A 13,406-nucleotide genomic window follows, 5' to 3' on the forward strand; every position below is an offset into this window, starting at 1 on the left:
AACATTTTAGAATACACTACATGTAAACATGTTTCTTACTTTGGTTTATGGTCAGGAAGCTTGAAAGTCACTGCCTCATGTGGTAATGATATTTTCAGCTTCTGTGTAATAGGCAGCCTTGATCCACCAGCTTAAATAACCAAGGAGGTATTACCTTATATAATGAGAAGTCTGGAAGTAAGGGAGCCCTAGGCTGGTTTATCAGCACCTTACTGATGACATCAAGGACCCAGGTTTTTGCCATCTCTGTCATCCTCCCATCTGCCTCCCCTCATGTTGGCTAGATGGCTGCAGGAGTTCCTTGCATCACAACAATATCCAGTGGCAGAAAAAAAAAAGAACTACTTATTCTTTGGAGCTCTTTTTATTAGGAAGCAAATCTTTCTCAGAACTCCCCGACACCAGCCAGACCTCGTTCCATTTCCCTTTGACATAAGCTGAAATACAGTGAATGCTATACCTAGGCAAGAGTGGCAAGAAAAATCAAAATTGGTCTAGACGAGGATAAGTGCACCTTCCCAGAGCACTTGGCTAGTCATGAAGACGTGGAAAATTGCTGGACTGGAGGGAGGCAAGCAAACGCATCTGCCAGCCTCACACCAGGTGCGTGGGGCGGGGTAGAAACAGGGTCCCCTCCCTTCTCCTCACAGTCTCTGCAGCGCCTGCCGCACAGCAAGTCTAGACAGTCGCCTCGATTTCCAGTGATAAATTAAGTCATTTTGCCTCAAAGTATAAATATTCATGGGGTACATAGATCAAATATCTAATTTGAGGCACTGAAGGCATTCTGCAGGCATAATTTGCCGATACAGAGCTCACTAGAGGCAAAGATTTTTCCTGTCTTAACTTTTTTATTGAATTTTTTAAACGTGGAGGGCTTGATTAGCAACATTGTGCATTGTAATACCATTTAAATGATGAAATACATATTTGTCACCATGCAGATGGCAACTGAAGGTGCCACAGATGGAACTGTGGCTCTGGGGAGGGACGGTAAATGTGTGGCAGTGGGTGTGGAGAGAGATTACGTCATCTCAGATAGGGGCTTTCTTTGGGAGCCTGGCAGGATAACTGCTGAATCATTCAATGAGGCAAATTATTGGCGTGTTAGTTGGACAAAGGCCGCTATAATTAAGCTCTTGTTCCATTACTCTTCTTGGCATCTTTCTGCTTATGTTGCCATTTAAGGCCAGACTTGAAGACGTGAATACATAAAATAATCATATCTGTTAGAGTCAGTGACGTAGAGTATGGAGCCTGTGCTGTTTCTCCTGTCTTGTATGCACATACGTGTGCGTGCACGCACACACACACACACACACACACCACTTTATCAGAGAACCCACAGGTTCAGAGGACTTTGAACTGCAGAAAAGGGTTTGTCACTGACGTAGTTCGAATCTTTCTATCTGCTCCTGTGACAAACACAGGTTCCTCCCATCTGCCCAGAAGATAAGACTAGCCTTGTGAATAAGTGCCTTGCAATTCCTTGAAACACAGCCTTGGTTCCGGAGTAACACAGCGAACTGCAGGATGCTGTAGGTGCATCGGGTTGGCCCCTGGGGAAGGGAGACTGGAGCTCTGCTCTAGCCTCTGCTGACTTATTACCTAGTCCTGAGGCTGTGCCGGGTCTGTGCGCCTCAGGTGTGGTCCCCACTGTGCCAGAGCTTGCTTGAAGTTCCACCTTCAGTTTCACAGGCTTCGTTTGTAAGAAGGTCCTTGGCAAAATAGATGGTATGCTTGCAGCCAGAAATGATGGAGAAACTATGAGGAGACGACAATACAATAGTAGTAATTTCCATTGTATAAGCTTTCATATCCATCATCACATTTGATTTGCTCCCCCTATCAACCTTAGACGGTATTTACACTCATTTTAGAGAGACTGTGGAGAATGTAGGCCAGAGATTGAGGTCGATGCCCAGAAACATTCTTAAATGTGTTGTTTAACAGATGGCTTGGGAGAACACAGGAAAGGAAGTACAGATTACAGAGGGCTCTGTGGCTTCACCCTCATTTCCTTTCTATAGCATCACCCCAGAATTGATCATAAGAGCTTGCCATGTGCTAGGCATCATGTTAAGTGTATCAATGCATTTAAGCTTCACAGCAAACCCTCAAGTGGGTGCTCTTAATATGTCAGTTTTACAGATGAGAACATGGAGCCTCAGAGAGAGAAGCAGTCTTTTTTTTTTCTTTTCCCGTGTTTGGGGTTATCCTCTGTTTTTCCCCATGTTCATTATCTCATTCTCATTCTTTAGGACTCAGCTCAAGTGTCCTGGCCCAGCCATTGCAGTAGACCATTGGCTGCTCTGGCCGGTAGCTCAGTTGGTTGGAGTGTCGTCCCAAGGCACCAGGGTTGCTGGTTCGATCCTCAGTCAGGGCAGATATAAGAGTCAACCAGTGGGTGCATCAGTGAGTGGAACAACAGATCAATGCTTCTCTCCCTCTTCTTCCTTTCCCCTCTCTCTCTGAAGTCAATACATTTTTTAAAAATATAACCCATTGGCAATCTCAGGTGCCCTGTCACACTCCCCCTGTTCATTTCCTTCATGGGATATATCAGCATCGGTAGATAGCTTGTTTACTTATTGATTTGTTTATTTATTTTCAGTTTCTACTACTCAGATATAAGTTTATGAGGGTAGGGACTCGGTCTCTCCCATTTGCCCTGTATTCTAGTGTCTGGAATGTAATGGGTACTCAATAAAATTTGAATGAGTGAATGAGTGCATATCTGAGTAAGCTAACCAATGGGAATTTGATGAGTTTGTCATAATGCTACAGACCAAGTTTGTAGACCTCTTTGCTCACATGTTTCCTCACTCATCCACTCAGTAAGCATTTGTTACATTACCAACGGCACCAGGCACTGAGGTAGGTGCTGAGGACTCAAATAAGACACAGTCTCTGCCCTTGAAAACTTCTCCTATGAGGGGCATAGAAGGTAGTTGGGATGAAGTGGGTTTATTTTTTTAAAAAGGACAAATCAAACTATAATATAATATACATCTTATAATGTACATCTTATAATAAGGTACAAAGTGACACACAAGAAAAATAAGAGACCCCCTAGATGCCCCTGCTAAACTTGGGAGACTTCTGCAGAGCAGGTGACTTTGAACCTGACCTTGAAGGAAGACTCTGGACTGTGGCGGAGAGAAGAACGTGTGCAGAGGCAAGGAGGGGAGAACTCACGGGTATACTTGGGGAACGGCATGAACTCATCCCCTGTCCTATACTGCTGAGTCACATTTTGATGTCAGTTCCCAGTTGTTAAGGGCCATTTACCAACAGAACTCTCAGTGGAAACGCCACGCAAGTGGGGGCAGCAGGGCAGCAGGGCAGCAGAGGTGCGTCTGAGCAGCCTGTGAGGTCTCCTCTAAGAGCAACATGACTCGTGGAGGAAGTCACCAGAAGAAAGTCCTGAAACACGGGATGGAAACAGCCATATTCCTGCCCTCAAGGTAGAGAATGTCCTAGTGAGAGGGTTAATTATAATCAAAACTTGTAGTTTCCAAAACATCTTCTCAAAATTATCTCATTTGATCCTCCAATAGCCTGCTAGATATTCTGAAGCTCAGTAAGACCATGTATTTGGTCAACAGTTACAGAGAGATTGCCAAGCCCTGCAGACCTGGACAATGCAAGGGGGATCAGCCCAGCCTCTGACCCAAAGCACTTACATGCAAAGAGGCAATGAGAGAACTGTGTAAAGCATCGAGACTCCACTCTGCACGTAGTAAGAGATTCAGCCCAGGGGACACAGGAGCTGAGTGTTGAACGCGTGGCCAGCAGCATGGGCTCCTGAGTCAGGCAGTCTTGGGTTCAAATCTTTGTTCTGCACTCACTTTCTTGGATAATTAAATAAGATAAGTAGAAATAAACAAGAAAATGCGTGTGTACTAGTTAGGTTATAGGCTGGTTACTAAGACAAAGACTCTTAAATAGATAGTGACCTTAATGAGATTAAAATTGATTCTCTTTCACATGGACACAGGCCAGGTTCTGTGGCTCTGCTGCAGGAGGTCATCCAGTCCTGGGCTCCTTCCTGCTAGTTGCTCTGTTTCTTCTAGGGGGTTGACCTCATCATCGGGTCCAAGATGGCTACTGATCCCAGCGCACGCTGTGTTCGAGTTCAGATGCAGCTGTTCAGAAGTAGCAACAGGAGGAAAAATAATATCACCAGGACCTGGTCCTTTCTCCACATGGCTCCCCTCTCCTCTGAACGTTGGCCATATTCCCAGACAAACTCTCCCATCGTGGTTATAAGGGGGTTTGGGCAGCTCCGCACTTCACGTGCTTCGTGTCCAGGGTCTCCCTTCTGAGAGCCGAATAAAAGTCTCGGTCCTGACTCTCAGTAACCGGCACCAAGCCCAGTGGCCAAGGGATGGAAGAAGTTGGTTTGCTGAGGCTAATCAGGGCCACTCACAACTACGTGGCTGAGAGTGGATGAGGAATGAGTCCTCACACAACATTCTCCATAGTGCTGCCCTGGAGAAGAGTGAAGAGATGCCAGGTGGTTAAAAAAAAATCCCTTACTCCTTCTTTCAATCAATTACATGTATTTGTTGGGTACTACAATCCATAGCAATAGTCATTGAACTCCACCACATAGAAACCAATTTTGACTATGCCCCCCAAGAAGTACCTTTATTATTTTGTGAGTACTAACAACACATATGCCAGTCTACTGCTGTAGTACTGTGGTAAAGACTGCTAGTGGCACCCCAGTGTTCGTCCCTTCCTACTTCCCTAGTGCAGCATTCCCCAGTGGGCACATGACGTGCAGAGTAGACTATATGAGGCCATATGAACAGATTCTAGCCAATGAATTGTCAGAAGCGTAGGGTGCAGTTCCCAGGAGGTGTCCTTAGTGGGTGAGGCATGCAGTTCTTTTCTTCTTTCTGCCTCCTGCTGCCCACGGTAGACAAGAAGCCTTGACCATGAGCAATAGCCTTGACAAGGAAGTGGTAGCCACATTTTAGAAACTACGCCTTACCAGCACTGGGCAGCTTGCCCCCAGACCGCATGTACAAGAGAAAGAAGTCAAGTTCTCTCTTGGTGAAAGTGTTGTTTTGCCTAATCTCATCTTTCTTAATCTCAGCTGAATCTGATCTTACTTGATATAACTACATACTATACATTATAATACATGTTCCAAAATAGATATAAAAAAGGAAGAGATCAAACAACTATATATGGAATTTTGAATGTTTTCTGTACCCCACTGGGTAGAGTCTCACGCGCCCTGGCCGTGCACCTCTGGGCCCTTCATTTTAGAGACTGCTAGCCTCCTCGGCCCTTGCCCAGGGGGGCCCACAGGTTAGCTACATTTGTGAGTCCGCTGCTTCTCCCAAGTCCCTCCCCACATCCCACAACCCCCACCACTACACTCTGTTCCTTGAGGCAGGGGCCCTGAGGCGAGTCCTCCAAACCACCTAGTACAGCCAGGGTGGAGTCCCTCCCAGGCCTTACCTTCTGTTGCCTGCTGATGTGTCATCCTGACTTTGCTTTTGCAATGGGAAAGAAGACCAGAAAATCTGATGGGAGTGACAAGAAGAGATGTGATCTGAACCCGAGAAGTAGGCAATCTGTAATTGTCAGAAAAAAGGATGTGCAATTCTAGCCCAGGCTGCTGCTGCTGAGGTCCACCCACTCCCCAGCCAACTTCCAGAGCTCCAGACTTGGGCTAACCCACTAATGCCATCTGGTTCCACCGGGAAGGTGTCGAGGGAGGTGGGGAGATGGGGAGGTAGGGAGGTGGAGAACTTTGTTGTTTGAGAGCTCTCTCCAGGCGCTGACTTTCTCTTCGCAGAAAGCAATGCCGTTGGCTGGGGCGGGGGTGGTTATGTCTACTGTACCATATCAGAGGTTGTCAGAGTGAACCCAGTTCCATGACCCTGAGGCAGTCAGAGGGTCTACAGACCCCCTGAAGGTTGTGCCCGGAAAACCAGGCCCCACCTGGTCTCTTTAGGAACCGGTAGAACCGGTGCTCCCTCCTCCCCTCCTTCCCTCCATCCCCTTGAGGCACTGGTATCCTGACTGTACCACAGCTTCAAAATCCCTGACTCATGCCATCCTTGAGTTTTAAAAAAGAGCTTATTCAAGTGGTGTAGGCTGTGTGCTCCACTGCTTCCCACTCAACTCAGTGCTGTATTTAATTACAGCTCTTGTGTGTGTGTGTGTGTGTGTGTGTGTGTGTGTGTCAGAGGGGTCCGGGAAGGAAGGGGCTAGGGAGGGGAAGAGGGGCTCCTGAAACTAGAGGGAGAGGCCCTTGAGGAAAACTTGTGTTGCTTTCATCACAAAAGCAACGTTCTGGTGCCCAAAGAATGGCCGGCCCTGCACCTCAGAGCTGGGGATATAGGAAATGAGGGAGATGCCGGGGCCACGCAGGTCTGCGAAGGAAAAGCGACCAAGCTTGGGAGGGAGGCATCTCCCCCATCACAGGCTGATGGGCTGTTCTCCTACACTTCTAGGTAGCGAGGCTGTCATGTGGTTTGCTAGTAACCATGGCAACAAACCCTGTTCCTGAAGGGTAAGGAGAGAAATCCCACAGAAAGAGACCACGGTGCAGCTGACTCTGACTCCTGTTCTTTATCGGTGCCGTGGCAATTGATGTTGTTACAGTTATTGAGGGGATGGCAGTAATTTGTTCTCTTCTGAGCTGGAGACATTGGCTTCTTTTGGTTTGCCTTCTGGTCCCTGCCTCCCATATTTTGGAACAGTCTCTAAGATGGAAGACAAAAATAGCTCTCTTCAAATGAGAGGATGCTAATGCACAGCATGCTTTTAAAGACGGGCTTCTCATCACAAAATGTCCACCTCCAGTAACCAAAACCTTGCGAGGGTTCTGCTCACTCTCCCTGACCACAGCAAAAGCACTGGAGGCCGATGGAGAGAACACAGTGCTGCCTGCCAGGAGAAGCCGGAGGGAGAGGTGCTCGGTGTTCTGCACGACTAAACAGCAGTGAGCAGGGTGCATGCCAACCCAGCTGCTGCGAGCTCTCGCCACTCCCTGGCTCACAGGCATAGCTGCTGGAGGAAGTGGCTCAGAGAGTCTTTGTTGCACATGAAGCACATACTTACCGTTTAGGACAATGCACACTGTTCAGTCATGCAGCATACAGCAGCCAGACTGCTGCAGGGCAAGGTGGGCACATGCAGTGTTCCCTCGAGCTGCAGTGTCAGCTGTCTTTACAGAGACTAGCTTGAGGGGCTGCTCGTTAGGGGGATGCCATCGTTGACTCTGCTGTTCACTGCCAGTGCGACCTTGAACAAGTCACTGAGTCTCTTTGGGTGTCAGTTTCTCTATCTTTAAAAGAGGCAGAATATTATTTCTGTAACCCTTTCACTGGGCTTTCATCATAATCATATATGATAATCTAAGGGGAAGTAAGTAAAAACTACCTCCAGTCCCTTCATAGATCCCTTCATGGTTTCATTCTCTTTCTTCTGAGTTGTAGAAGTATCCATTCTTAAAGGATTCTGAAGGCTGGAATGAGTAATTAGGCCAAAAATCTGTGGTAGAGCAAAGCTTATAGACATTGCCATAATAGGGTTTTTAGTTAACATTTAATGAATGCAAAGCAAATAGCATAGCACATTTAATTCTAACACTACCCCCAATGGTATGACAATTTCCATTTTATAGACGAGGCCCAAATTCACATAGCTGGTCACGAAGTCAGGATTCAAGCCCTGCTGGTCTGATTCCCACGCCTAAGGTCTTAATGCTGCTGGGGCTTGTGCTGGGGCGAGTTCATTGAAATGTTCTCCACGCTGTTAGAGTTGGGTCAGCAGGGGTTTCCTGTCAGTTCCTAGGGCAGCATGGTGTGTGTGTGTGTGTGTGTGTGTGTGTGTGTTAGAAAGAGGTGGCATGTGCAGGAACCCAGTCTCCATTCTTCCCCGAGCATCAGCTGGTTTGCAACAAGAAACAAGGCATGCTAAACAAATTGAAGTCAGTGATTTATATAATGGGGCAATGAAACAAGAGCATTAGGTTCAATTGAAGGTGCAAATGAATGATCAAATAGGCATACATAGCAATTATTCATTTACCCTAAAATATTTACTAAGCACCTGCCATATGTAAGAGGTTTAGCAATGAACAAGACAGACGTGCCCCATTTTCTCACAGAGATTATGCTCCAGTTAGGAAGACATACAGCTAAACAAAGGACACTAAGAAATCTTCTTCCTCTTAATTAAAATTGTGGCGGGAGGATGAATGGTGGTGAGGGAAGTGACTTTTAACTGAGCAGGTCCTATATGCCACTGCGTAAGGCATTTTAATGGCTTTATTCCATTTAATTTCACAACATGGGATAAGTGGAGTTATCCCCTTTCTGTAATGAGAAAGCTGAAGCCCAGAGAGTTTGTGATTTACCAAGTTCAAAGACCACTCAAAACGAATTTGTGGAGCCACGACTGTACGCCTTGCCCTGTTCCTGCTTTCCAAGAATTTATAGATGGCAGATGCAGGTGCAGAGACAGAGGTGCATCAACAGTGGTTTACGTGCGGTGATAGCGAAATGTTTAAGGCATTATGGGAGCACTCAGGAGGGATCCTCAACCCCACGGGAAATGCCCAGAGAGACTTAAGGGAGGTTTGTGAGGGAGAGGCTGAGGGCTCAACTGAGTTCTAAAGATGAGCTGGGGATCGCCAGGTCCCGGGTCGATGGTAGGGAGAATGGTGGCCTCTCAGGCAGAGGGGCTGCCATCAGCAAGGATAAAACAGGCTGCGGAGCAGGGACTATGGACTGGGCATTGTAGGCAGGGGCCAGGCCCTGGCAGAACTTAATTTTATATCAAGAAATACGTACTCTAAGTCCCATAGTTTACCCTGTAGGCAAAGAGCTCAAACAGGGAGTAATATGGTCAGATGTGGGTTTCTGATCGATTGCTCCGGCTCTTCTGTGGAGGCAGAATTTGAGGTGGACAAGAGTGGGAACAGAGAGACTCTTTGGGAGGCTTAACAGTCATCAAGGCAAGAGATAATAAGACCCCAACAGAGTTCAGAGGTCCAAGTGATGGAGCGGAGGCAACTGTTTGGAGAACTACTTTAAAGGCAAACTCTTAGAACTTAATGGTTGATGGTCTTTGCTATACAAGATGGATGTGAGGGGGGCATGAGAGGGAGGGGAGTGGGGTAAGTGGGGGAGAGACCCCTTCCCAGTCTCAGTGGTAGAGAGAGAGATAGTAGTAGAATCACCAACTGAGACGGAAAATGTAGGGGGGAAAACAGATTTGGGACACAGGGTGGCTATTGTCTTTCTGGGACCTTTCGCATCTCTTGTCTCCCTTTACTCTGAGAACAGACTCAAGAAGTGGAGCTGTGACCCAAGCTGGGCGTGTCAAATTCACTTTTAGGAACTTGAATCTATGCTGTAACGTGGTCCTTGCCTACCAGACTGCAGGTTGTTCAGTGATTTTTTTCCTTGATTCTAGGAACCATCTTGCAATTCTTCCAGTTAAGGAAGGATTAATTGTCCTTTAACCTGTGCGCGGGCTAGACAGAATCAGTCAGGCCCTGTTGCTTGTAACCAAAGTGCCTTAATGGAGAGATGAATTCAGCTCTGGACATGCTGGGTTTCAGGCTCATGAGACATCCATGTGATGACCAGCTCCTCCAGGAAATATGAATCAGAGGGAAAGGTCTGGGCTGGAGTTATCAGCATATGAATCGTGGTGGAAACAAAGAATGAATCAGACCACTGAGAAAGTGTGGGGGTGAGAACACCAGCAAGCAGAGGGCGGCCACCAGGAGAGCAACAAGGAAAGGCTGAGAGAGGAAGAAACAGGACTTCGAATGTTCAGAGAGCGCCCAGGAGAACCAGGAGAGCACGATTTCACAGAAACCAAGGGAAGGAGGGTTGGAAGAATGTGAATAACTGAAGATTCCACATACGACCAACCGCCAACGTAAACTAGGGGCTGAACTTTGGACTTGACAAGTGGATGGTGGAGGATCTGTGGGTTAGTGTCCCTCAAGGAAGATGTAAGTAAGAAGCAGTCAGGGTGTGCGTGGGAGGTGAGGAAGAGGATGCCGTGGCTGTGGGGGAGGTTAAATGGAAGCTTAGCTGTGAGAAACTAGATCATGCTGTAGAGGAGTCAGGACTAGCCTGACTCAAAGCTCATGCTCCTTTTACTCAAAACCTGCTCTTCTGTGGTCTGCGAGAATGGGGGTTTGGTGAGGAGAACCCCAGCAGAGCAGTCTTTCCAGGTCACTGGTTTTGCCTCTGCCAGAGGCGTCACGGAGGGGGGCGTGGCTAAGTGTGGGAGGGGCTGGGGAGCATTTGCAACATTCACGGGCTGGTGGCTCCCTGGTGCTTGCTTCCTTCTTGACTTCATTATAGACAGTTTGATTGGAAAACCCAAACATCAACACGTGAGGAACAAGAGGAAAAATCTGATTTATTCTTTTGTATTCGAACTAAAATCCCCCCCCACCCCCCCGCCCACCTCTCACCTCTCAAAGAAAGTTCAGGAGTGAAAAGAAAAGAAACCCTCAAACTATGTCTGAGCGGTTAGTATTGGGAGGAGGGAACTAGCCTCAAGCGTGTGTTGCTCCCGGGAAGGCAGGCTTGGTCCACCGTGCTGACTAGCACTTCAGAGACATACTTTTTCTTTAGATATGTACCGGCAAACGAGGGGCAAAATGAAGTCAAGCCAGTGATATGATCTGTTAAAAATCATTTTAAGAATCCTTGAAATTACAAGATGTATATATGCTCATTATAGAAATTTTGGAAAATACACAGAGAGACCTCAAGTATCCTGAAGTCCCATCACCAGTAGTGCCATCTGGGGATATTCCCTTCTAGATTTTCCCTCGCATAGGAGGTCCCAGGTTGGGGAACTGTTCTTATGGCACATCCACCAATGTCTGTTGCAAAGCTGATCTCAGGAGTGACTGCACAGCAGGTTCCTAACCATGGTGTGTGGGGGGAAGGGAAAGGGTTGGCACACTTAGACGCAGGGGGAAAGGTCCACTTGATGGTCTAATTTTAACCTCTGTGACAAAGAAGCAGCAACAAGAGGAAGAATGAGTATGCTCCCAAGTTAGACCTGGAACCAGAAATCCCGACTGCAGTGCCAGAACTCTGCATCAGACAGATGGCTGTCACAGGACAGGTGGCCTCACTTTAAGAAACCCACCATTCTTCTCTGCTCCACTCCTAATTTCCATGCCCGCCGCATCACTCGTATTCTATTTGTTGTGGCAGGTTGGGTTATTGTTGTTTCGTCTTTACTCCTCCTGCCATGTGATAGAATTGGCCCATACAGCCTCACCCCACTGTCTTTGGACTTAGCCACGTGACGTGCTTCGGCTAATAGAAACATTACTGGAGGTGTTGTGAGCAGGGGCTTTAGATATGTTTTCATGGCTTGGCTAACTCTCTTGCACTTCCGCCATCTGCCCCACAGTGAATTTGCCCGAATAGCCTCTGGTTCCAGAATGAGGAGACAGTTGGAATAGATCTGAACACAACTGGCAGCTTGGAGACAAGCCTGGTTCCAGCCACCCAAGAGAGTCATAGCCAACCTGCACACCCGTAAGCGATAAATTAAGTGTTTATTGTTGCAAGGCCCTGAGATTATGAGAGTGCTTGTTACATGGCACTTCAATAGCAGACACCTGACTACTGTAATTGCTCAGATGTGAAACTTCAGTCATCTTTGATGTCTGCATTTGCTTTATCTGGAGGCATTCCATGTCAAGTCCTCTAGAGTTCCTTCGAATCATCTTCCATACCTGTTTCCTGATTCCCATCCCATCGCCATCGTTTCCATCACTTCGTGTTTGGGCTCCTGCAACGGCTTCCTTAATGAACCCTCAGTCCTTCCCCGTCCAATCTGTCTTGCACGGAACTGCTGGGTTCAGCTGCCTAACGAAGCCTTTGCACAATGGGAAACCTCCACACAAGAGCCTGCGGAGGCTTCTGTTTTCTTCAAAACTGAAGCAGCCAGGCAACTCAGGACTACATTTTATGCATGGCTTTCATAACCAGCTTTAGCCTAGAATTCTGGTGCAATTCTCTCCCCTGCTTTCCACAGCTCTTGCCTTTTATCCTTATAGGATGGCCCTAGTGATTATGGGTCATTTTACTTCAATTCTTCTCAAATCATTTTTTAGAAGTTAACAAATATAAACTCCTCACATCAAGGTCAGATTTCTCTTCCTGATCTTTTAAGCCCTTCTATAATTTGTCCTCACATAATCCATTAATTAACACACACTAATAACTAACAATAATAACATTTATTCAACACATATTGAGTTGCTTGTTATGTGCCAGATATCACTTCAAGTGTTTTATACATTTTATAGACTAGGATTAGGCTCAACCATGAGTAGAAATGGCCCCAAATAACAGTGGCTAAAATATTTATTTTTCTCTTATGTAAAAGTGCAAAAGTAGGCAGTGAAGGACTGATATGGTGGCTTTGCTCATGAAGGCTTCAGGGACAAAGGTACCTTCCAGCTCACAGCTGTACTATCCTGAGGGTGTTGCCCTCATCCTTATGTCCAAAATGACAGCTAGATACCAGGTATCACATCCACATTCCAGGCAGACCCCTGGCCAGAGGTCACTTATATCACATTGGCCAGACATAGTTATATGGCCCATGCATAGCTGCAAGGGAGCCTAGGAATTGTAGTGTTTATTCTGAGAGGCTGTGTGATTAAAAATTGGTAGTCATTACTATGGAAAGAGAAAAAGGGTATTGTGGGGGGTAACTAGTAGCCTTTGTTGCGGATATATTCATTCACTTAATCCTCAAGACAATCTTGTGAGAAAGATCCTATTCTTATGCTCATTGTACAGATGGGGAGACTGAGGCATAGAAAGGATTACTACCTTGGCCAAGGTCACACACGGTGAACTCGGACAACCTGCCTCCACAGCTTTTCAACACACCATGCCACACAACTTCCATGGGAGTGAGTCAGGTGCAATTGCCTTGTGTGTCCCCCAGCTAAGTTCTGTCCTGTCCCTTCCACCTCCCTTCAGGCTCTGCCGGAAACTGCCATGGTGCCACTGCCTTGGCTTACTTGCCCGAGAAGCAGAGACACAGTCTATGGCAGCATCAGAGTATGAACTCTGTCTAAGAAGTACAATATACTCCTTAGTACAAAGTACAATATAGTGATTAAGAGCTTGGGCTCTGAAGTCCAACAGAATGAGGTGAGACTGAATTCTGTGTGACTTTGTATCAGTTACTCAACCTCTCTGAGCTCAGTTTCCTTGTCTGTAAAATGAGGGCTTTGAGAGAACCTGCTTCATAGGACCAAGACCTGAGGCCAGAGTGTGACACACAGCAAGTGCTCCTATACAAGGAAGCTCCCGTGATTGTGCCAACATACGGATGCTTCATCTTCCAGACAAAAATGCCTTAAA

The 13,406-nt window shown here is 46.8% G+C and overlaps 1 long non-coding RNA gene across 1 annotated transcript; it reads right to left on the bottom strand.

Annotated features, from left to right (window-relative positions):
* Positions 1–837: 837 nt before the first annotated feature.
* LOC118501745 lies at positions 838–13,111 on the bottom strand. The gene is made up of 2 exons (XR_004904397.1): positions 3,687–13,111; positions 838–1,764 (listed from the first exon to the last, which is right to left on the bottom strand). It is a non-coding gene; the product is annotated as an uncharacterized LOC118501745 (long non-coding RNA).
* Between the last annotated feature and the right edge of the window lie 295 nt (positions 13,112–13,406).

Source organism: Phyllostomus discolor, chromosome 7 (genome assembly GCF_004126475.2).
Source record: "Phyllostomus discolor isolate MPI-MPIP mPhyDis1 chromosome 7, mPhyDis1.pri.v3, whole genome shotgun sequence".
Classification (NCBI taxonomy): Eukaryota; Metazoa; Chordata; class Mammalia; order Chiroptera; family Phyllostomidae; genus Phyllostomus; species Phyllostomus discolor.